The sequence below is a fragment of the Pleurodeles waltl genome, chromosome 5 (genome assembly GCF_031143425.1).
Source record: "Pleurodeles waltl isolate 20211129_DDA chromosome 5, aPleWal1.hap1.20221129, whole genome shotgun sequence".
Lineage (NCBI taxonomy): Eukaryota > Metazoa > Chordata > Amphibia > Caudata > Salamandridae > Pleurodeles > Pleurodeles waltl.
The window spans coordinates 1,646,540,859-1,646,563,221 of NC_090444.1; the positions used below are offsets into that span (position 1 = coordinate 1,646,540,859).

The 22,363-nt window shown below is 42.0% G+C and overlaps 1 protein-coding gene across 1 annotated transcript in view; it reads left to right on the forward strand.

Annotated features, from left to right (window-relative positions):
* Positions 1 to 22,363, forward strand: part of VSNL1 (visinin like 1) — a 434,918-nt gene that overhangs the window by 104,611 nt on the left and 307,944 nt on the right. The window lies entirely within an intron of this gene.

The following is a 22,363-nucleotide window of genomic DNA, read 5'->3' on the forward strand; positions in this document are numbered from 1 at the left end:
ACCACCAGAATGAGGTTGTGATTGTGATCTCCACCTGCCGTCAATCCATCAGGATCACTGATCCTGGCAGAGACAGTCCTGACTGCCACCGCGAGGCTAGTGGTCTCAAGACCACCAGCCTCATAATGAGGCCCTGAATAAGTAAAGTGTCTATTATTGTGTGCAACATTATAGTTTTATTTAATTGGATGTTCTCATCACTGCCCGCCTACTTTCTTAGTGAAAATTCATGCAAACCATCAAAAATGCTTTTAATTGTGTTTTTAAGAGGGTTGTCCTAGTTTTCAGCTAAGCACCCAGGGGGCTTAGAAATGTAAATACATTTAATGAGTCATAAAATACTGCTATCCTATGGATGAGGAGAAGCAGTATCCATGCCAGCAAACAGAGAACTGAAAAGGTAATGGGTCACTGAACGTTATGCAGGTGGATGTTACAAAAATGATGGAGGCCACAGCGAAAGTACCCTTTCATTATAGCAGAAATAAAGAAATGCATTGTTTTCATGATTGTTTTCCCTCGAGACCGTCAAAATATGTTTTCTAGTGTTTCTGCATAGCAATTTCATGAAATGGCGAAAGGGGTGATTTATTGACCTATCACGAAATAATATACAACATACACTTGCGCTCATGTCATCACACAGCAGGGGAAAGATGTATGAGTTATTGTCCCGTCTTTTATGAATTTGAATAAAAATCGATGTCACGCCATGCGTTAGCAATAACTAGAGTGGTTCTGGTTGTATAATAAGCGTTGATAAAATGTACTGAAAAGTGAGGCTTATCAGATGTGCGCGTCCCCGCAGCATCCCTATACAGTGTGTTGTTTCACACGTGTTTCACTCTGCCAGCTGAAGAAATAATTTATCGGCACCAAAAGGTGCGCCTTAGGAAGGCAGCCGCTATAGCTGAGCATGGCTCATTTTTCTTCACAAGTTTTAAAACTTCTCTCATTCAAGTTGAAAGTGCGCGGGGGTGGGGAGGGCGGCTGAGGGTGAAGGAACCATGGCGCTTGGGGTCTTGTAAACTATTGTGATTATTTTGTAAATGATCAGATTTTTGTTTAGAGTTGACATTTTAGCCGATACTATTTTGAACACATCCTTGCATTTGTGCAAGGACGACTCACATTACAATTTTCAAAGCTGTCTCCTTATGACCATATCCAAAGTACAATATAATGTGTTTGTATAGTGCTAGGAAACATGTCTCAATGCCTCTCCGACGTCCTGCGGGACTTAGGAATAGGGATCTGAGCACAGTGTGCTCAGCTTCAAGGAGCAGCCCCTTTTGCCCTTCTCACTTTCTGCCCTTCAGGATCCGGCAGCCGGTGGCATAAGAAAACCTTACAAACCCCCGCAAGGTACAGCGAGGATGGATGCCCCGACTACACACCCACCCCATTCTTGTCCGCCACCTCCCACCGTCATGAGGTCTCCCGGAGTTAAGCTATCCCACTCGATATTAAGATGCATAAGCGCTTGTCTTTTTTCTACCTACCGCGCTCTCCCTCTATGGACCCATCTCTGAGCTTCTAGCTTTTCTCCTTCATTCTTTCCCTTTTGATTACCCTCTCTCTTTCCCATACTCTCTCGGATGTCAACCCACCAATTGGCCCTGCCAGTACTGCCAATGACAGCACCAGTATAACTACTATCCATCACACTCCTGCGAGTGTGACAATTCAGACTATTACAGGCCCCCAAAATTATAAGAATTGCTTGGAAGGCAGGTATCCGTCACTTTAATGTATATTGAATTAATAAACGATGGTTGCTGTGCTTATCTGTAAATTGGACAAACAGCACCACCGTTTGGAAGACTGCCATGATTGCTGTTGTTGACAATTAAGTGCTAGTGCTGAGCACCAGAAACCACTGTGTCAAATTAAGCAATGGTCTCTCTGTCATGTCCATTTCATCTAAACTTCTTCTCTTGATCCCCTGTCAGCCTCTCTATCCCTCACTTTGTATTTCTCTTTCAATCTTTGTCTTTTACCGCTCTCTTACACATGTTTCTTATTTGCAGCACAGGGGTGTAACAGAGGTCCCTGCTGCCTCTGTAGTGCAGGGGGGCACCAAGCTTTCAAGCACCCTCAACCCTCAGGGAGTCTCCATTTAGTCCAAATTCAAGTTCAATGAATATCTGTGAGATTTGAGAGACTGAGGGACCCCTCTTCCCGTTCAGCGCTTTGCACCATATTACATTTTGTCACTGTCCCATCTTGCAACAAGAAAGCAACAAAGTTACAGAATGTATGTGTACTTTTTACTTTCTGATCATGGGAAACAAGAAAGGCTTCCCCAAGCTGTAAATTATGTTTAAGGCAGGCTTCTCCAACGAGTAGCTCGGTAGCTACTCGTGGCTCTCCAGTTTTCGGAAGTAGCTCTCCGATGTGCAACTCAGCGTATTATATGAGAAGTTTTTTTAGGTTGAATTAATCTACATATCTCAAAAATGAAAGCATGTGTTCAAGTTCAAACTATCTGTATCTTCCAAACTTATAGGCTTGTGTTTGGAAACAAGAGCCTTAGGCGCATTAAGGGTGATATTTGAGTGATAAATCGTGAATAATACTAATAGTATTACCTTAGAGCAAGGGGCATTTTAGCGGTGCCTGTCCAATGTTAACCATTTAGGAGTATTCCAAATTGGAAAATTACTTTTTACATTTTTATATTAATTTTTCCAATACTGCTCGTTACCCTGCCTGGTGTATTGAGGGGATCACTGCAAGTAATCTTCCATAGTTTGGCTTCTAATGTAATATGGTCTGACATGATCACCATTACACCAATAATATTAGTAGCCCGGCTCTTATAAAAGAAAAGTTTGGAAACCCCTAATTTTAGGCATGACATTGAGCATATTCAGCTAAGCTGAGTTGGTCTGAGGGGCTTTATACAAGATGGTGCCAACACTTGCAAGTTTTTCCTGTGGAAGAATACCTATACGCATATTCATACAAATTTGTCTCCAAACCCAGTGGGATTCCAAATTCTGGAAAAGCAGATGGAAAGAGGGTCCTACGCAGAAGTTTTCAAAATATAAAGAAAGGAATTAAAGGATGTTTCTTCCAGTTATACCCAAATCTCTACAGCAGGCACATACAACTCATCAACCTCTTTGGACTTATCCCTCTGTTTGAGTAGCAAGGCAAACATCTATTTATTCCAGAAGGTGTGACCACAGCTTCTCTGCAAATCAGAACATACCCAGGTGTTGATATGCTGAACTCAATACCTCACTGCGGACTCAGTCCACTCAAAGGATGTCTTTGTCACCTTATGTGGTTGCAGAGAACCTAGAGAAAGCCAAATCATTAAGGAGACAGTTTCTGTGGTGGTAATAATAATTATATTTAACAAAATTATTGAATAACCATAAACAAAATATAAAAATGCTAATAATAATTGAAAATAAGTAAAACACTACATATTAAAACATTATAGGAAAATAAAAAATATAATACAATTATTAATTTATTAAAAAACAATTTAACATGTTAGTCAAATATTAAAAATAACAATAAAATTGTATTAACTCACAAAAATATATTTTAAAAATCAAACAAATATAAAACTTTAAATAAAAAATGAATACACAACAGAACTTAATGTAAGTAACAAACTACAAACATTGCTAATAAAAAATGCAACTTAACTACAAAGAAAAAAATCATTACAATCTTATCTCCAAAGTAATAATAAAAAAAAATATATAAAAAACGAACATATAACTCGAGTGAAACAAAAAAAGAAAAACACATGTAAAACAAAAATTAACATTACTTTTACATCCCAAAGAATGTTAGAAAAATGTTGGCCTTTTGAGTGGTCAGATGTACTATTCCCACTCCAGTATAAGCCAAATTAGGGAACATGTAGGACTTTGGAGCAGTCAAATTTACTATTCTGACTCAAGTCTTTTGAGCGGTCAGATTTACTATTCCCACTCCAATGTAAGCCAAATTAGGGAACATGTAGGACTTTGGAGCAGTCAAATTTACTATTCTGACTCAAATCTAAGCAACAGTACAGAAATTTTGGTATTTTTGGGAGTGCATTTTCACTAATCCCACGCCAACCTAGGCAACAGTAGAGACAGGATTTGACTTTTTGAGTGATAACAGTAAATCTGAGCCCTCAAACTAAGTAACAGTAGAGAAAGTGTTGGACATTGTAGGGTTTGGATGTACTATTCCTACTGCAACTTAACCCACAGCAGGGAAAGTGTTGGACTATGGAGCAGTCATATTTATTATTCCCATTTCACCATAAGCAACAGTATGGAAAGTGTTGGATTTTGGAGTGGTCAGATTTATTATTCCCAATCTAATCTAAGGAACACGAAGGAAAGTGGTGGACTTTGGTGGGGCCAGATTCCCAACCCAAATGAAACAACAGTAGGGAAAGTATTGGACATCGACTGGGGTCAGATTTACTGTTCCCACTTTAATCTGACCAACTGTAGGGAAAATGTTGAACTTTAGGAGGGTTAGATTTACTGTTCCCAATGAACCTTGGCAACATGAGGGAAAAAGCTGGACTTTGGAGGGGTCAGATTTACTGTTCTCACTTCAACCTCAGCAATAGTAGAATAAGTGTTACACTTTATTCAGTTCAGAATTTTTATTCTCACTCCAGTCTGAGCACCATTAGGAAAAGTGTTGAACTTTGCATGGTTTGGACTTACTACGTGCAAACCTATAATGAAAAAAAGACCAGCTGATAACAACATAGAAATGTATTTCAACAAATATATCAAAATATAAAATAGTTTCAAAATACATATTAATAGGCAAGATTAAAATTAAAAATACATTATTAAATATAAAGAATAAAAATCTAATAATATAACGTATTTACTCATTAAAAACATTAATAAATATATACATTTAATAACGTACTACCCTAACAAAGCAACCCACAAAACATAAATATATATTACTGGACAATGTATTTCCATTATAATATAAAAATACTAAATCATAACACATTTCAAGACAATAGAAAATGTATTGAAACAAATAAATAATTTACAGAATTAATAATTGAAGTAAGCAATTATCAGCTAAATTTAAACTCATTAAAAAATCTAATAATTGATTTACAAACAAAATAGTTTACATAATTGATAATCCAAACAATCACATCAAAATGTAGAAAATGAATAATAATTCTACTGATAAACAATTAGAAAATGTATATTAACTTACTTCCCATCCTACTTTCCAATAAACTCAACAACCCAAAAACAAATTAACTAAATTAATACTAGAACACAATAAATATTAAGCAATAATTATAAAGATATAAAAATTAAAAATACAAATTAAATAAAATTTCGAAATCATTCAACATTAAATTTAAGCAATTAATTTAAAAAATAAATATGCTACTTAACTAATAATCAAATTAACCAAATAAACTATATAATTTCAATACTATATAAATGATGTAGAATTATACAGAGTAATATAATTATTTCTAAACAATTATAAAACATACATTAAAAAAAACTTCCCATCCTACTCTACTACAAACTCAACAGCCCACCAATAAAGAAAATTAAAATAAATTAAAAAAACTAAATATATTAACCAAAACAAAAATATGATATACTCAACTAGGAAAAAATTACACATAATTAACATTAAAATTAAATAATTTATTAGAAAAAATAATAAACCACAAAAAATGGAAAAACAATATTACATACATATATGAAAACAAATGATATAACACACTAAAAGAAACAATATTCCTACCTGCAATATTCTATCCTATGATATTCTTGACATCACAATATTTTTACATGATTTTTGCAACAATATTAAGGTTTGCCTCATATCAACATGTTAAGTTTTAAGTGGAAGTTTAAAGGAATCAGCAGGAATTATTTTTTATTGCTCACAGGAAGAAATGGTTAGGTTCCAGTAATAGCTGGCACCTCTCAGTTTGCATCAGATGGAAAAAGTATTCTCATTAAAACTTGAAGCTAAACCCAACTAATGTAGCCGGTGGCTAACACTACAAAGGTAGGCATGGTGCAATATTCAGATGATTCAGTAAATATGCAAAAAGATTCACCCATTTTTTTCCCCCACGCGGAGCAGAATGAGGGTTTCTCTGCTGTGCAGACAAAAAAAAGCCCGACACAGTTACTTTTTAAATCACTGTGAGGGGTCAGGCAATATACTTGCCTTATTTATAATTAAATTAAGGTAAATACATTACCTACCCCCTTGTCTGTGCTCTTGAAAGCCACTTTCCTAGCAGGAAAGCCGTTCCACAATGCATTTCTGCAGGGCCCTCTTAGCAAGCAGGTGCCATGCACAGGCAGCCCTGCTGTAGACCTTGCTTTGATGCACTGTAAGGGGACAGACAGGATACTTAACTTGGTACAATTAGCATTTAGGTAATTCCATTGCCCCTGACAATGCTGGACAGCACAATAATTCCTTATTTGTGCATTTTTCACTCCACAGAACAAGGACTTTTTGTGCTGCAGTGTATTCTTCCCCCATTTCACTTTTTTTTTTAATTCGAGGGAGGTAAATATAAAACTTGTGCAAATAAGCAGAATTGCCCAGAGTTTTACAACTGCTTACCATTGATTAAAAAAATAGAGCATTTCCCCAGCCTTTTATAAGGTCACCTGAATCCCCTAAAGCCAGGATTTTTCTCTGCATTGGTATGCATTTATATGCATGCATTGAAAAAACTGCCCCCCCCGGTGTGACATCTTGGTCAAAGGATTGTTCTGGGGATTCCCTCACTTTTGCTGGCATCGCGCATGTAGCCTGGTAGGCATTCCACAGTATTACTCCCTTACTGAATGGAAACTTTGGGTTATAAGGATACTCCAAGATGCACTGGTGATGAGACCTAATTCCTCTTCCCAGGGTTCAGCAATTCCTCAGGGTTTTCCTTGGCTGTATATGCACAGTGATCCACAAGAATAACTCAAAACACTTTAAGCACTGGGGTGGGGGACACTGTTGACTACAGCCATCTGAGAGATGCAATCCAAACCATCAAGGACCAGTTATCTTGTCTTGTCACATGCCTTTGTTGGAATTGCGTGGCAAGTTCATTTCATTCTAATATGGAGGGAGTTTGGTAGGCCACTGGTCAAAGCAAGATACACTCTGTGGCTGATTACAAGCTTGGCGGTCGGAAAAATTCGACTGCCAAACTCCCGATGAGGAGACCACCACAGTGCTGGTGGGCTCCCCACTGGGTCCATTACGAGTTACTGCGGTCAGCCCAGTGAAAAACGTGCAGCAGCATTGTACTCAGCTCCTCATGGAGCAGAGTTTGATGACATCACACAGGGGGTCTCTCTAGCACCCTCGCAATGCTCACTGTCTGCTGGGCAGACAGTGCACATTCCAACAGTGCTGGGTACGGGGCCCTTGCACTGCCTACGATATTGCCCCTCTGTGGCCCTGAGCACTTGTTAAACTGCCATGAAAAGGCTGGTGAAGAACATGATTGTAATCAGTACAGCAGCGCTGACTTCAGCGCAGCCGTGGATGCTTACAACCACTCCCGCCGCCATCCCATTGGCATCAAAGATCCTGGCGGAGATGCCGGTCTTTTGGAGGTCTGACCGACAGGGTCGTAATGTGGCAGTCGAACCGCCAGAGCAGTCCGACCTCCACTGCGAGTCTGACGGTCTTCGGTCCTCCAGACTCATAATAGGGCCCTTAGTCTGATTGACAAATTCTTTGTTTCCATCATGTTATAGGTGAATGTTGTAAACTTAAATAAGGAACGCTAATGTCACTCTCTGCTAAGATCTAAATCAAGGCTAAATTTCTGGATTTAATGCTTTGGTGCCAGAGGGTGCCTACTGCCTTTGGTGGTATTTTATGACTAACATAAGAACAATTTCTGATCTACATTCATAGTTTTTTTAAATTATCACCAGGTGCTCTTTCTGAGGCCTAAGCCTATAAGCGATACACCTTCTATCTCAGCCTGCAAGACCTGTCAAATCAGATGGATATCCATACTATTCACACCAAGAAATTGTGCGATTTTTCATGTTCCCTTCCCTCCCAAGAAGATTCCTAAAAATCTATTTTATGATTGGGAATGTACCAGGAAATGGCATGGTGAAAAAATGTAAGGAAGTGACAGTAATACGTTTTGCATGTTGCTATATAAATTGGGCAACATAATTCGATGCTATGCTAGATTTCATACTCCATGTATTTTATTTTTGGAAAACATTGTTCCACGAAATACATAGGACCTCATTACGAGACACGCCATGGAGAAGAGTCCACTGCGGAGCAGGTGGTCTCCCCCCGGGCCAATAACAATATTTCCACTGGGCTGACTGGCGGAACCCTCTCTATTAGGAGGTTTCCGCCGGTCAGAACAGTGAAAACAGGAGCCGGGGCCAATGCCTTTGTACAGAGGGTGCCCTCTGCACCCTCGGAATGCGCACTGTCTTAGGAGACAGTGCACATTCCAAAGGTGCTAGGAAGGGGGGACCCTGCACTGCCTTTCCGCCAGCCTTTTCAAGGCAGAGACCCCGCCATTAAAAGGCATTGAAAGGCAAGCGGAAAGGGGACTCATGATCAACATGGCAGTGCTGAACTCAGCACTGCCGTGGCTGATCACGACTTCGACTGCTGCCACCCATCAGGAACTATGTTCCTGGCAGTAGTGGCGGTCCCCTGGCCAGGAGTACGTGGTCCGACTGCCACCGCGAGCCAGACTCATAATGAGGCCTATAGTTCACTGAAACTTCAGTTGAGATCTGCCTGTAAAATCTATTAGACTATATCTGATTTACTTTAAAGTTATGCTGTAAAATGCAGTTTTTGGGTTCATATACACATATCGTTGAAACATTCCAAGCCCCCCATCTATCAGCAATGGGTTGGGCTAGCTGCCAGGGTGCACTTTGTGACACCGCTTCAAAAGCTAACCAGCTGGCACTAATATGGATATAACATGTTGAAAGTGGGATTGGCAATAGAAAAGTAGCGTTCCTTCGTGCACCTCAGTCCCATTCTGTGGTTAAAACTGGCAGTAGGCCTGCATCGTTTAAAGAGTAAACACAACACCATCACTTAAACAAAGTAAGCAGCAGGACTTCCTGCTTAATGACCATGTCGGTATTACAAATGCATTATGAGATCATACAAATGAAGACATGTCTGCGGTTTTCAGGAAAAGCACAGCATGCTGCCTGTTTCTCTGGCACTCCATGATAACTCACGAGCCAGTGCAGTTAGTTTTGAATGAAAATGCTGTGTAGCGACAACACATGCACTTTTTGAAATCATTGCAGCTATTTGTCGGACCAGCTTGTCTACCTAATCTGTACATGGCAGCCAGATTTTCCTGTGTGTTTTTGTGTATACATTGACTTCCTGACCTAGCTCCTCATTCCAGCATGGCATTTGTTGCAGCCTTTGTTGTTTATTTCGGATATGTAACAATAAATAAGTCACACTTGTCCTTTTTTCTGCACATTTCACTTAATTGAGTTTAGAGGGTTCAGTCAGTGAGTCATAAAACTTAATTCGGCAAAAAAAAAGCCAAGAAAGACCATTCCACAATATAGTTATCATATGCGATTTAAGCATTAAATCAATAAAAACATTTTTCACCAATAAAAAGAAAGAGAATGTATACCTCTATGCTAACAGACAAACCCCAAATCTGCCCACCATAGAGAACAGTTGCAATATCTCTTCCTAATAGAAAGTGCCCCTCTAATTAAACTTACAACAGCAAGACACATTTCTGGGTAGTCAAAACTTATGAAAATCTAACATCTTCCTGGTGTGAACTAAAACTGTGTATAAGCAGAAGTGGGAGCAGAAAATTTGATCTTGCTGTTAAACAGGGTTCTTGAATCACCTGGTTGCACTGGAAAAGCTAAACGCAAGTGCAAGGTGCTCAGACGGAGCCTAGTCAGATAAAATCTATATTGTGAGTTTTCTATATAAGAAAGAGAACATTTCAGTTCTTTGCTAGGTACAGTAGCATAATAATTTCCCAAAGAGGTGAGCCCTGAAGTATTGTGTCAGCACTTAAGAAGCGCCTGTTCAAGGTAAATGGCCTTAACTTGGGCTCTGGCTGAACACGGAATTTAGGCTGAATCTTAAAAAAAAAGACATAAATCCCAGCCCACTGAGAGTAAGCTTAACACAACCAGCACAGGGTATGCACTCGACATTATCCAGAGCCAGACAGTCCTGGAGGATGTATTTTGAAAATTCCAGCTCCGGAGTTTGCCAAATGTTTAACCAAAGTAACAGTGGGGCCAGGCCCAAGCAATCCTCTAAATCAGCTGTTCCCAACCTGTGGTCCGCGGACCCCAAGAGGTCTATGGCACATTCCCAGGGGGTCCGCAGGCCTGGGCCGGCAGGAAGGCACTTCTCCAGCTGGGGTCTCTCAGAAACAAGTGCATATTTGTATATTATTTACTTCATTTGCACAGCAGTTTAAAAGCGCTGCACATTTCCTTGTGCATCCAGCAGCTTTTGGGCAAGAATAAAAGGGTCAATATAACTCTAGTGATTAATGTTCTTGCTGGAGAGAGATGGGAGTTTTGTCTAGTGGCAGTTTTGACTCATCTAAGGTAGCGCAGATGGTTATTATGCCTGCTGCAAAGAACGTGTATGATGCAAAAAACAGTATTTTATGTGCATAGCACAGTAGGTTACACCTTTTGTGACAGATATATTTTTGTCACTGTCACTGTGCAGATAATAATTTGCAATCATAATACAGCACAGTGAGCTATGTATTGCCATCAAAGAGCTGCATGCAAATCTGTATGGCACAAATTAGAAAGTTATGTTTTTTCCCCGTCTTTCATTATCCTTATGCTGCTAATAAAGGTTTGCTTGCATAGAAATACATTCTTTATTAACAACCACTAACAACCTCTAACCACTGTGTTATGTTCTGTATCCAGAGTTTGTGCTTCTCCAGACCAAGCACTCTTTAAAAATGTCTACCAGTATGGATTACATGTGAATCCTATACCTTGCAGTCCCCTGCAAAGTCACCAGTATGGATTACATGTGAATCCTACACCTTGTAGTCCTCTGTAAAGTGCTCAGACACCTTACACTGGTAAGAGAGGTGCTATAAAAACAAATGAATTACATGTGGAAGAGAGGTTATGGAGAGAAGGTAGGCCCTTATGGTTTTACTTCCTTTCCCCACCATATATTTATGTGAAAAAGCTTTCTTAGATCTTATGTACCTAAAAAATAAAATCAGAAATCGCTAGGAAATGTGGAATCTGACTTGAGGATTCAGCTTTCCTGAATAAAACCACACATTGTAAGGTTAGTCATTGAGATGCAGCTCCAACCTTCCAATTAATAAGATATTTTGATTTTGCATATTTTTTCAATATAAAATAATTATGTATTTAGTAATTCAAGTGTTTGGTGTGTACTTGTTTGTATTTTTTGCGAATTACTATTTTAATGTTTGAAATTTAAATCGTACAAATTGCTTGGGGGTCCCTGGCTTCCAGGAGTGATTCGGGGGGGTCCTCTGGGGTCAAAAGTTTGGGAACCACTGCTCTACATAATTTAATCCCACCTCCATGTGACAAAAAGAAGTTGAAGCTCCCTGCGGGGCCATCAAAAGTCTATGGAGAAAACTGTTCTCTACAACTTTAAGTCTGGAGCAGTCACAGTACCCCCACACTCGAGCCCCATATATGTCGATTGAAAAGGTACTTAGCTTTATAGAGAGCAATCATTTCCCCTGCAGGTTTATGGCTTAGCTTTGCCGCAAAGTGAAAAATTGCTTCAATGGCTCTATCTGTATGTTGCACCCTCAATACCAACGAGTCCCACTTTAACTGTCTATTAAAGGAAAGTCCCAGATAGCAAAAAATAATTACTTTAAACTGGATCCCCTTCAATGTGGAAAGTTTTGAACTTGTTTTTGTTTTGGTCCACAGACCATTATAAAGGACTTCCGATGGTTAAATTTCAAATCTAGGGATGACATAAACTCAGCAAAGTTTATGCTTTTTTTGCAGGCTGATTGCAGTCTTTGCTAAATTGACAGCATCATCTGCGTAAAGGAGCGTGGAATAAAGTACGTGCCTATCCTCAGAAAGTCCAATTTCTTTTGCAATAGGTGGGCTTCTAGGCTATTTATATAAATAAGGAACAGGAAAGGTGATGGAATATATCCCTTTCAGACATCATGTGTTGAAACTAAAGATGCTGTGCATTCACCCCCGGGCCAATCGAATCTTGACCATGGTGTTCCAATGTAGTCTCCGAAGGAGAGTGACCAGACGTTCTTTTTCCCCATATTGCCCAAAATGTCCCACAATTTAGCCCGGTTGACAGTGTCAAAGGTACAATGACAAGTCCATGAATGCTAGATGTAGACAGCCCTTCATAGACTTATTGTACTTGCCAACAATAAGCCATATATTTAAAGACTACTTAACCATTCTCTGTTGGAAGACATATTGGTCTTCCAAGAGTATATTATTTGAAGTAGCTCACCCTTCCAAGAGTGCAAAGAGAACCCCAGCCAAAATCTCAACTGTAGAGTCTAGTAATTAAATCAGCCTCTAACACGCTGGATCAGCTGTATCACCTTTTTAAAATATCAGTACGACACTAACCTCTTTCCAAGTTGAAGGAAATGGACCAATAATGGCAGCTCTAAAAATATTAGTAAGCATAGGAGCCCAGGGGACGTGGCCTGCAGCCGATGAAGCTGCACGCTTAGTGCGGAGCTCCGGGGCCGCGAACGGGGCCCACCTGTAATACTAGCGTTTCCAAGCCCCTTAAGAATACGGCAAAACACAATCCAGCAAGCGGAAACCCGCCCGACAAACGAGACGAAAATGCCAAAGCACGAGGTACAGAGACTGCAGAGAAAATAGCACAAACCCTCACCGACCACGAGGAACCAAAATGGCGGCCCCCTCCGGGCCTCGAGTCGGCTGGACCCCGGACTTATGGGAAAGGAACTGAGAGCCTGACTAGAACAGGGGGGACCAGCCCGCACCCCTGGACTGTTCCGGCGACAACCCTGCGCTTCTGCAGAGTTTGGAGAGGAGGCGAGACCGTACGGAGGAGGCTGGAAGGGGACGCGCCGGAGGAACCGGAGCGTGAGCGGACCCCACCAGGCGGCCTGTTGACACTAAGGGAGCCTTTACTTCCACATCGTGCAAGGTACGGAGGCGAGGGCACGGAAGATGGGGGGGAGCCAAAACAGTGAGAGCGCGAGAAGCATGGCTTGTGCACCCGACCCTAGCACCATTACGACGAGGGCCCCCTGAGCTGCAATCCAAAAGAACTCTAGAAGGGGAAACTACAAACCAACTACCCAGGAGGGGTGGGCGGCAGGCGTGAACGGATCCCGCCAGGTGGCCTGATGACACTAAGGGAGCCCCCTACTCCCACATCGTGCAAGGAACGGAGGCGAAGACACGAAGAAGGGGGGAGCTACAACAGAGAGAGCGCGTGAAGCAAGGCTTGCGCACCCGATCCCAGCACCAGTACGACGAGAGCCCCCTGAGCCGTAACCCAAAAGAACTCTAGAAAGGGAAACTACTAACCAACTACCCGGGAGGTGTGAGCGGCAGACGTGAGTGGATCCCGCCAGGCGGCCTGACGATACTAAGGGAGCCCCCTACTCTCACATCGTGCAAGGTACGGAGGCGAGAACACAGAAGGAGGGGGGAGCCACAAAAGAGAGAGTGCGAGAAGCATGGCCTGCGCACCCGAACCCTGGTGTGAGTGGCAGGAGTAACACAAGTCTGGTCCCATATTAAGCACCCTGCACGCCTACCGACACACTGGATACCGTCACGAAAGGGGGGGAACCCAGTTGACATTCACGGGCCCCCACGACTGAGGGAACGAGTAACGGGGGAGCACTCTACATTCGATCCCACAATGCCTAGAGGCACTGAACACTAAGCTTGAGCGTGGCAAGTGCTGGAGGAGTAAAGTGCCGAATGCAACTATAAAGAACTAGTTCTCCCACCGCTGTGATTTAACAAAGAGTCTGAGAAGTAGCTAGAAAGACTGTCAGCATAGTTGATGTACTAAGCCCGGGCCATTACTGACTGAGACCACCTACACTAGTGAACAAGCACCTGCCCTTGAGGATGGGCAAGCCCAAAAGACGAGAGGGGCAAGGCCCGGAGAACCCCTCCGGCATCCAGATCTCAGATCAGTCCCATAAAACAAACTCTCAGGACAGCACGACCCAACAGGAAACAACCCTTGACACAGTGCATCTGGCCATCAGAGAATCTAGAGAAGCACTCGAACAGAAAATAGACAACCTATTGGCCGACCTCTCCCTGCTACACGACGACCATCGCAGAATCACAGAGAGAGTGGGAACAAATGAAAAGGTGCTTGAGCTTGTTTCCTCGACTCAGAAATCAGCCACCAAAGAAATCCTGGACATTACCTCTCGTATAAAGGCCCTAGAAACAACAGCGGAAGACACTGAAAACGGCGCCCGCAGGAGTAACTTAAGATTAATTGGCATTCCAGAAGGAGCGGAAATGGCGGCAGCAAACATGGAATCCTTCTTAGAAAACTGGATTAAAGTCACAATTCCACCTGAAGGTTTATCCTCGTTTTTTGCCATACAAAGAGCTCATAGGGTACCAGGCAGACCTCCTCACCCTGGAGCAAGAGCTCGCCCAATAGTGGCAAAACTCCTGCATTTTAAGGACAGAAATTACATTCTGGCACAATCACGCTTGAAAGGCAAAATCATGTTAGATAACCAGCGGGTTATGCTCTTTCCGGACTTCACCAAAAGCACACAGGCACAGAGGGCCTCTTTCAATAACCCCAAACGTACCCTCCGCGAAAATGGAATCAAATATGCCATGCTTTTCCCGGCCAAACTTAGAGTGGAATACGAAGGGAAGTCACATTTTTTTACCTCCCCACAAGTAGTTGAGGAATGGCTGGAATCCAAGAACATCATAACTCCGGGCCCCCGAGGAGAGACGCATAATACAACTTCCAAGAAACACAGTATACCCTCCAAATGAAACAAAGAGATTGCTCCCCCGAGACACCAAGCACTTCAAGAAATGCGTGAGGCATTAGATGCAGCTGCGGCACTGAGCGGAGGCCTCTTCCTCACATCACAAAACTCTGGTCACACCTCAGATCGCGACTCGAGCTGTGGAGGGTCATCGATCTCATCGCGCAACACCCTCACCAGCCTACCAAAAGTGACTCCGAGAACCTCAGAAGAAATTATCTGACCCTCCACCGTCAGAACTGGCATTAAAAGAAAGATATGGCGAACCAACCGGCATGATATAGCTAAATAGAAGTAGATGGCCCGGTGGTTCCACACTATGTTCGGCTTGTGTAATAGCTAATTGGGCAGCTTAATTTAACCACGCTGGGCCCCGGAACCGACCTGGAGTGTAGGCTCTAGGTCACTGGCACGCCACCCACCTATAGGACCTTAAGACAAGTTAAAATGGTTTGGACGGGGAAAGTTACGATCACCGGTCCTGGGGAGTGGGAGTTGGGAATTTAATCTTTCAAGTTAATACAGGGAGTTAGTTATGCACTTATCACTAATGTAGCTGGCAGTTCAAGCAACAAAACGCGCCCCACCACAAGCTAAGTAACCAAAATAGGGACTACAACGTATAAAATAATAACCTGGAACGTAAGAGGCCTTAACAACATATCCAAACGATATAAAGTGTACAATTATTTAAAACGCAGGGGAATCCACATAGCTTTATTACAAGAGACCCACCTGGTGGAACAGGAAGTTAACGCCCTTAAGAAAAGATGGAGAGGCCAAATAATTGCCACTAGTTATTCAGCGTTTGCAAGGGGGGTTCTGATCTGGATTCACCCAGGGGTGCCCTTTCAGGTCCTACACAAGACTATAGACAACGATGGCAGATTCGTAGTGGTATCCAGGAGGCTAGAGGGAAGAGAAATAACACTAAGCGGGATATACGCACCCAATCAGGAAGAGGGGAAATTCCTTGATAAATTGTCTCTGGAAATAGGCTCCCACTTGACGGGCCCTAACTTGACTGGAGGAGATTTTAACTGCATAGCCAATATTGACTTGGACAGATCGCACCCTCCCCAACACTGAAAACCGCCAAATCATTCGCAGACTGGCAGAAACACTGGCAATTAAGAGATAGCTGGAGACAGTTCAATCCAAAAACTCAGGACTATTCATACTACTCTGCGGTACATGATCTGCATGTCAGGCTGGACACTTTTTTAGCTTCCCCTGAAATTCAAAATGAAGTAGTTTCTATTGAATATCTGAGCCGTACAATCTCTGATCATAACCCCCTGTTGATGTCGCTGTCATGGGGAAGAGTAAGAGCGACGATACCAACATGGCGCCTGAAAGCAGAAATGCTCGAAGACGAAGCACTCAGATACCTCTTACATACAACCATAGTAGAGTTCTTTAAACAAAACACGCAGACAGCATCCTCAAGATCCATTGAATGGGAAGCATTCAAGAGGGTTGTGAGGGGCACCTGTATTAGCGAGAACATAGGGGTCCGGAAATCAATGGAAAATGAGCTGCGTAGATTGGAGGACTCCCTCAGGGACCTCGAGTGTAGACGCCCCACACAGCCTGAGCTGGCGCCCCTGTTGAAAGACACCAAAAATAAAATTGCGGAGGTGAACATTAGATTATCGCGACATGACTATAAACAATATCTAGTCAAACAACATTCAGAGGGGGATATGGCAGGAGTCTTACTTGCATGGCTGGCTAACCCACCCAAATAACAAACTATTATAGTGGAAATTGAAGACACCCCAGGCACCAATGTTTACAGTAAAAAAAAAATGTATACAAGTTTTGTTAACTACTATACAACATTATATGCACCCCCCCCAAGACACTAACTAATCTCTAAAACTACAAGATCTGGAAGATCTCGCCCTCCCCAAACTTGGAGAGGAGGAGAACGCAGTCTTAGCAGCCCCAATCACAACTGCAGAAATCAAAACGGCGATACAAGGCATGGCCAAGGGCAAAGTCCCTGGATCTGACGGACTCCCACTCGAGTTCTACCTTCTATACCAGGACCTGATAGCCCCACACCTCTGCGCAGTATGCACGGAAGCATGGAACAGTAATGACCTGCCTCAATCTATTAATGAAGCCATCATGATCCCTTAATTAAAACCTGACAGGCCTCCATCCGATGTCCGCTCCTATCGCCCATTGTCCATGCTTAATATAGACTATAAAATATTGAGCCAGATATTGGCGAACACACTTTTACCACATATGCCATCTTTAATCCACCAGGATCAGTACGGTTTCATCCCACAACGCAGCACTGCACAAAATATTAGGCGTCTAGTGTCGGTTCTCCACTCCATACACCCGGAAATGTCGCAGTCAGCAGTCATCTCGATAGACATAGAGAAGGCATTTGACTGCCTGCGATGGGACTACCTGGAACAGGTCATGCTGAAATAGGGAATGGGAGAGGGATTTACACGTTGGACTAAGCTATTGTACTCAAATCCAACTGCTAGAGTGAAAACAGGTAGTACTATATCTGACTCCTTCTCGATAGGCAGGGGAACTAGACAGGGCTGCCCACTATCCCCTCTTCTTTTCGCAGTGGCAGTAGAGCCCCTGGCACAAATGGCCAGAACTGGAAGACACTACAAAGGCATATCTATTAATAACTGGACACACTACATCGCCCTTTATGCTGACGACATGGTGCTCTTCCTTCGAAGTTTGGAAGAAGACCTACCAGGAGTAATAACCATGCTAGAGAACTATGGAGGGGCTTCCGGACTCCGTATTAATTGAAGGAAGTCCACCATATTCCCCGCACATAGAAGTACAACCGAACCGAATGAAATAAGAGGCTTGTCTTGGTCGCCTACTACATTCAAATACCTAGGGGTAAATATATACCACACCAAGGAGGACCTCCTAGAAGGCAATTAGCTCATAATTTTCAGTCGCAGTTTTCCCCTCAAAGAGTTTCCGATCAACCTGATCGCATTTTATTCCAAACCCTTTGTTAATCCTGAATGTAATGTGTGGTGTGCTAGTAAGCGTTCTCTTGTTGTTGGAGCCCTCCTCCTGGGCTAGTACTGTTTGCTGTAATCCCTGTTTGCAGTCTGAAACTGCAGAAACTGTGACCCATGCTGGTGGAAGCCCGGTGCACTAATAAGCGCTCTCTCGTTGTTGGAGCCCTCCACCTTGGCTCGTACTGGTCGCTGGGGGCTGTAGTCCCTGTTTGTGACCCCAAACTGCAGAAAAGGCATCGTGTATTCTACCTGTGTGCTGCTACACTATAGAAGTTAATACTGGGAAGGTCTCCAAATGCTGCCTAAATGGTGTGTATTTATTAAAATGCCATAGGTAGCAGAAGCGTCAACACCATTTGAACCCCAAGTACATTACTGCGTTTATTTATTTTGTTATTTACTTATTCATTTATTTATTTAATAGTTATTTTTAAAGTTTGAATTCCACTCATTAGTGGCTCATGTCGCCCTACACTTTAACATGTGGCAATCAGTCAAACCAAATTGACTTAGTGTTATTTGATTCATATAAAGAGCATCAACATTTGATAGAATTGAATGCAAAGGTGATCCTAATAAATATATGTGCACTAGTATTTTAGCAAAGCATTCTTCCATGCAGGGCTAGTAGTGAATCACAATAGGGTATATCAGTGAATCTTGATTGAGAGTGATTTACAAGGGGGGAAAGCATGATGAAGGAGATACAACCAATTAATACAAACATGATGGAGCTTACCCTCAATACACTATTCTAGAGGTCAGACATCCTCTACCCATAAGGGTCTACAAATAGCAAAAGCCGAGCATAAGCAAATACCAGAAGGAGCCAAGAGGTTAACATTTAGATGTCCTCAGAAATAGATGGCAGCAGGTGTATGGTGAGCTAGAGAATAAAGTTGGTGATGACTTGAGTAAGTCCAGGAATAGAGTTGTGAGGTGTAGAACGAAGCAGTGACAAAGCCTGTAATTGAGGATTACAACTAGTTCTAATGGATACTAAAAGTCAGTGATAGACAAGAGATTCCTATGTTATGAAGGGTATAGAAAAGGGAAGGTCAGTATAAGGAGCCTTTTCACCATAAAAACATAAAGGAGAAGACAATATTCTCATATCATTATCTCTCGTAATGCCCTTCTTCTAGGTATAAGAACTGAACAACACCTCTGTTCTTCAGGAAACATTTATTAATTCCCTTCTTCTGCGGGGCATCTCAATTAATTTGTTTTCCAATCCATACTGTAATTTCTTCAACTGTTCTGCCTTGCGATCTGACTCCTATGGATCTAGCGTTATCAGACCCACAGTAGACAACCATTCCCTAGTGTGGCACTTAGGGTTCTAAGACTGACCTCTATCATTACATCCTTGAAGCATACTGATAACCCGGATTGTAACCTTTTTTTTTGTAACATGTTTCGTTCACCTGTTGCTCCTGAGAGAGCGTAGCTTATAAAATCTATATTAACATGAAATGTTTATGAACTAATGTGTGGTAATGCCATATAGAAGATGTATTGACCTGTTTTGCTAAAACGAGCACTTGAAATTCGACCACTGGGAGTGGCCGCCAATGTATACGCAGACTAATAAAATTTGACTAATGCCTATGAATATTCCAATTAATGAATGATTTGCACTAATTATTAATGATTATGTTATTAAAGTTATGCTAAATAAATCTTGTAGGCCTTAAGTTAGCATGAGCCGAAGCTTAGCTGCCTGGCTCTCATATTAAATGTGTTTCTCTAACGTGCAGTGTGCTGACTCGCAAAAGGACATGACCTCTTGTTTTCTTCCAACTAGAAGCCGAATGTAACCATAGTGGATCTGTTCTCATGAAATTCATACTGCTTGTAGAAATGTTTAATTGAAAGGCAACAGTGTAGACTAATATAATGTACAAGGTCATTTAAACCGGTGAAGACAATGGAGCAACTGAGCAAAAGATGTGCAAAGAATTACAGAAGGATGAAATCATACCGGACATGCTACCTCTGAAGACGTCAATCATATGGACCAATAAAATGTCTGTAAACTAATATGGAGTGAAAGATTAATGGCATAATCTATTTTCTAACTGGATAAAGATAGTGGGGTATAGCCATGGACCCATGAAATTTTAGGGGAATGTACTACGAAAAAGGGATAAAAACCCATGACCCGAAGAGCCTGAGAGAGGTGTTAGGGAATGCTATTGATTTTATCCAGAAACTCTGTCACTCTGTTTGGTGACTGATTGGTTTATTAAAACCATCCTCTTCCTTAGATTGCCCATTTACACTTTACCTCCTTAAGAGGGAAGTGCCCCTTTTGTCCCGGAGCTGAGTTTTGACTGATGGCGAATCGACTGATGTCCTGAAGACGAAGACTGAACCTGAGTGCTGACCTAAACCTTGGAGGGTAACTATGACAATGAAATTGTGATTTGTCTGTTTGCTTTTCCTTTCTAGGTACCAACTGCTTACTTTTGACAGAGACCATAGTTAGTATTTTCCAAATTGGTGTTCTAAATTGTTTTGCATGATGCCCAACATGCTAATGCTAATCAGCGGTTAGGACAGGGGTTCACTAAACTGACACAAATAGACAAACGATTGAATCTATGCTTTGTTGAACCGACGCGTTAATAATACTCTGTTGATCTACGTTCACGCCGTGTTATGCTTTGATGTTTGTGATCCTTGCCTTGATGAAATCTTATCAGAGTTGCCATATTGTGACTATGCTACTTTGCTTTTTGGTTTTGAGATTAACGCATTTGCTCTTTGATATGTAACCAATAGGGAATAAAACTCATAAAAAAGTCTACTAAACTTGTGTGGTTATTCATGACTGTCAGGTCATGGTGGTGTCTTGAATTGATTAATGTCTTTGACTAAAGAGAAATGTATTATTGTGATAAATATTGATGACATTATTGACGTATTGATTAGCTATCTCGTCCTAAGGTGTCTCTCAACTGGGTCGAAAGATTCATTTGCCTAAAACGAGTCCTGAGGTGTAATAAATTATCATAAAGGGACGCGTTAACACTCCTTTACTGTTTGTCTCCACATGGATGATTGAGAACTGGGTACTAGCATGTTCAGCATCTGGACCCTTATCTCCTGAATTGTGTTTTCTCAGCCACACTTTACCTTTTTCATGCCAGTCCTATAGGGTCTTCCGGTAGGATGCTCTCTGATTTCAACTGAGACTTACTAGTTCAAATGCACTTGCATATGTTAACATGAAAAAGTGGCCAATGTGATTCCTGAGATGAGACATTGTAAATGGCAGAATATATCTTTGTTTTAATATAGCCATAGAATGAACTCTCTGGGGGCTGTATTGGTTGTTAAAGGTGCTCTCCCCGACTTACAGTCTCAAGTAACAGGCAAGGATGTATAACAAGAGACAGGACCATTAACAATCAATATAACCTAAGAACATCCCACCCGCTTAGTTTAGCACTTTCTAAATTAACAAACATTGTCATTGCCAATAGATTTCACCTATGTGAGACCTTTTGCGTTGTCAGTGTTTTTTAAAGATGTTACACAGCTACATGAGCTGCTGTGTAACATAGTTTAAAGTACATAAAAGCAAAGCGCAATGGTGTGGCCAGCATTGACCCCACCATTGTACTTTGTTTTTATTTACTTTAAGCCATGTTTTACAGCAGCTTATGCTCCTTTCCAACATGTTTAAACAAGGGAGTCACGTTAAAGCGTTCCTGGGAGCAGCAGGCGGAAGAGTGGTGGGTGGAAACAAAGGGGAGTATGGGTTAAAATGCATGTTTGACGTACATGAGAGCCAAAGGGTGCATGCTGGGTGATGTGCAGTGGGAGGTGGGGAGTAGGGTGGACAAGGAAGCAATATGGCGGGTGGGACAGTGAGGTTTGGGCAAACAGAGGTGTGGAAGAAGAAAGTTGGCAAAAGCATAGACCTCGGACTTCAGACACATGCGTTCATAGAGAGTGTATTTGTAAAGTAAGAAAAAAAGCACCTTGGGGAAGAATGTGGTCAGTGGAAGGACACTGGCCACCGGAAGAAGTACTTGGTCCAAGAGCCACAGCATGGACAATGATTCCAAGCCCAGGAGGAGGACGCCGAGGCCTGGATGAGCACTGATCTGGAGCAAGGAAAGGAGACCCACATCGGAGCCAGCCAATGGTGAGTAAACAGCTGCTGACCGATAAGATGCAAGGAAATGAGACTCATGTGAGACCCAGCCAATGGTAATTTTAGTGACATGCGAGCCAGCCAATGGTATGGTAAATAGAGGTAAGTAATGGGCGGGCT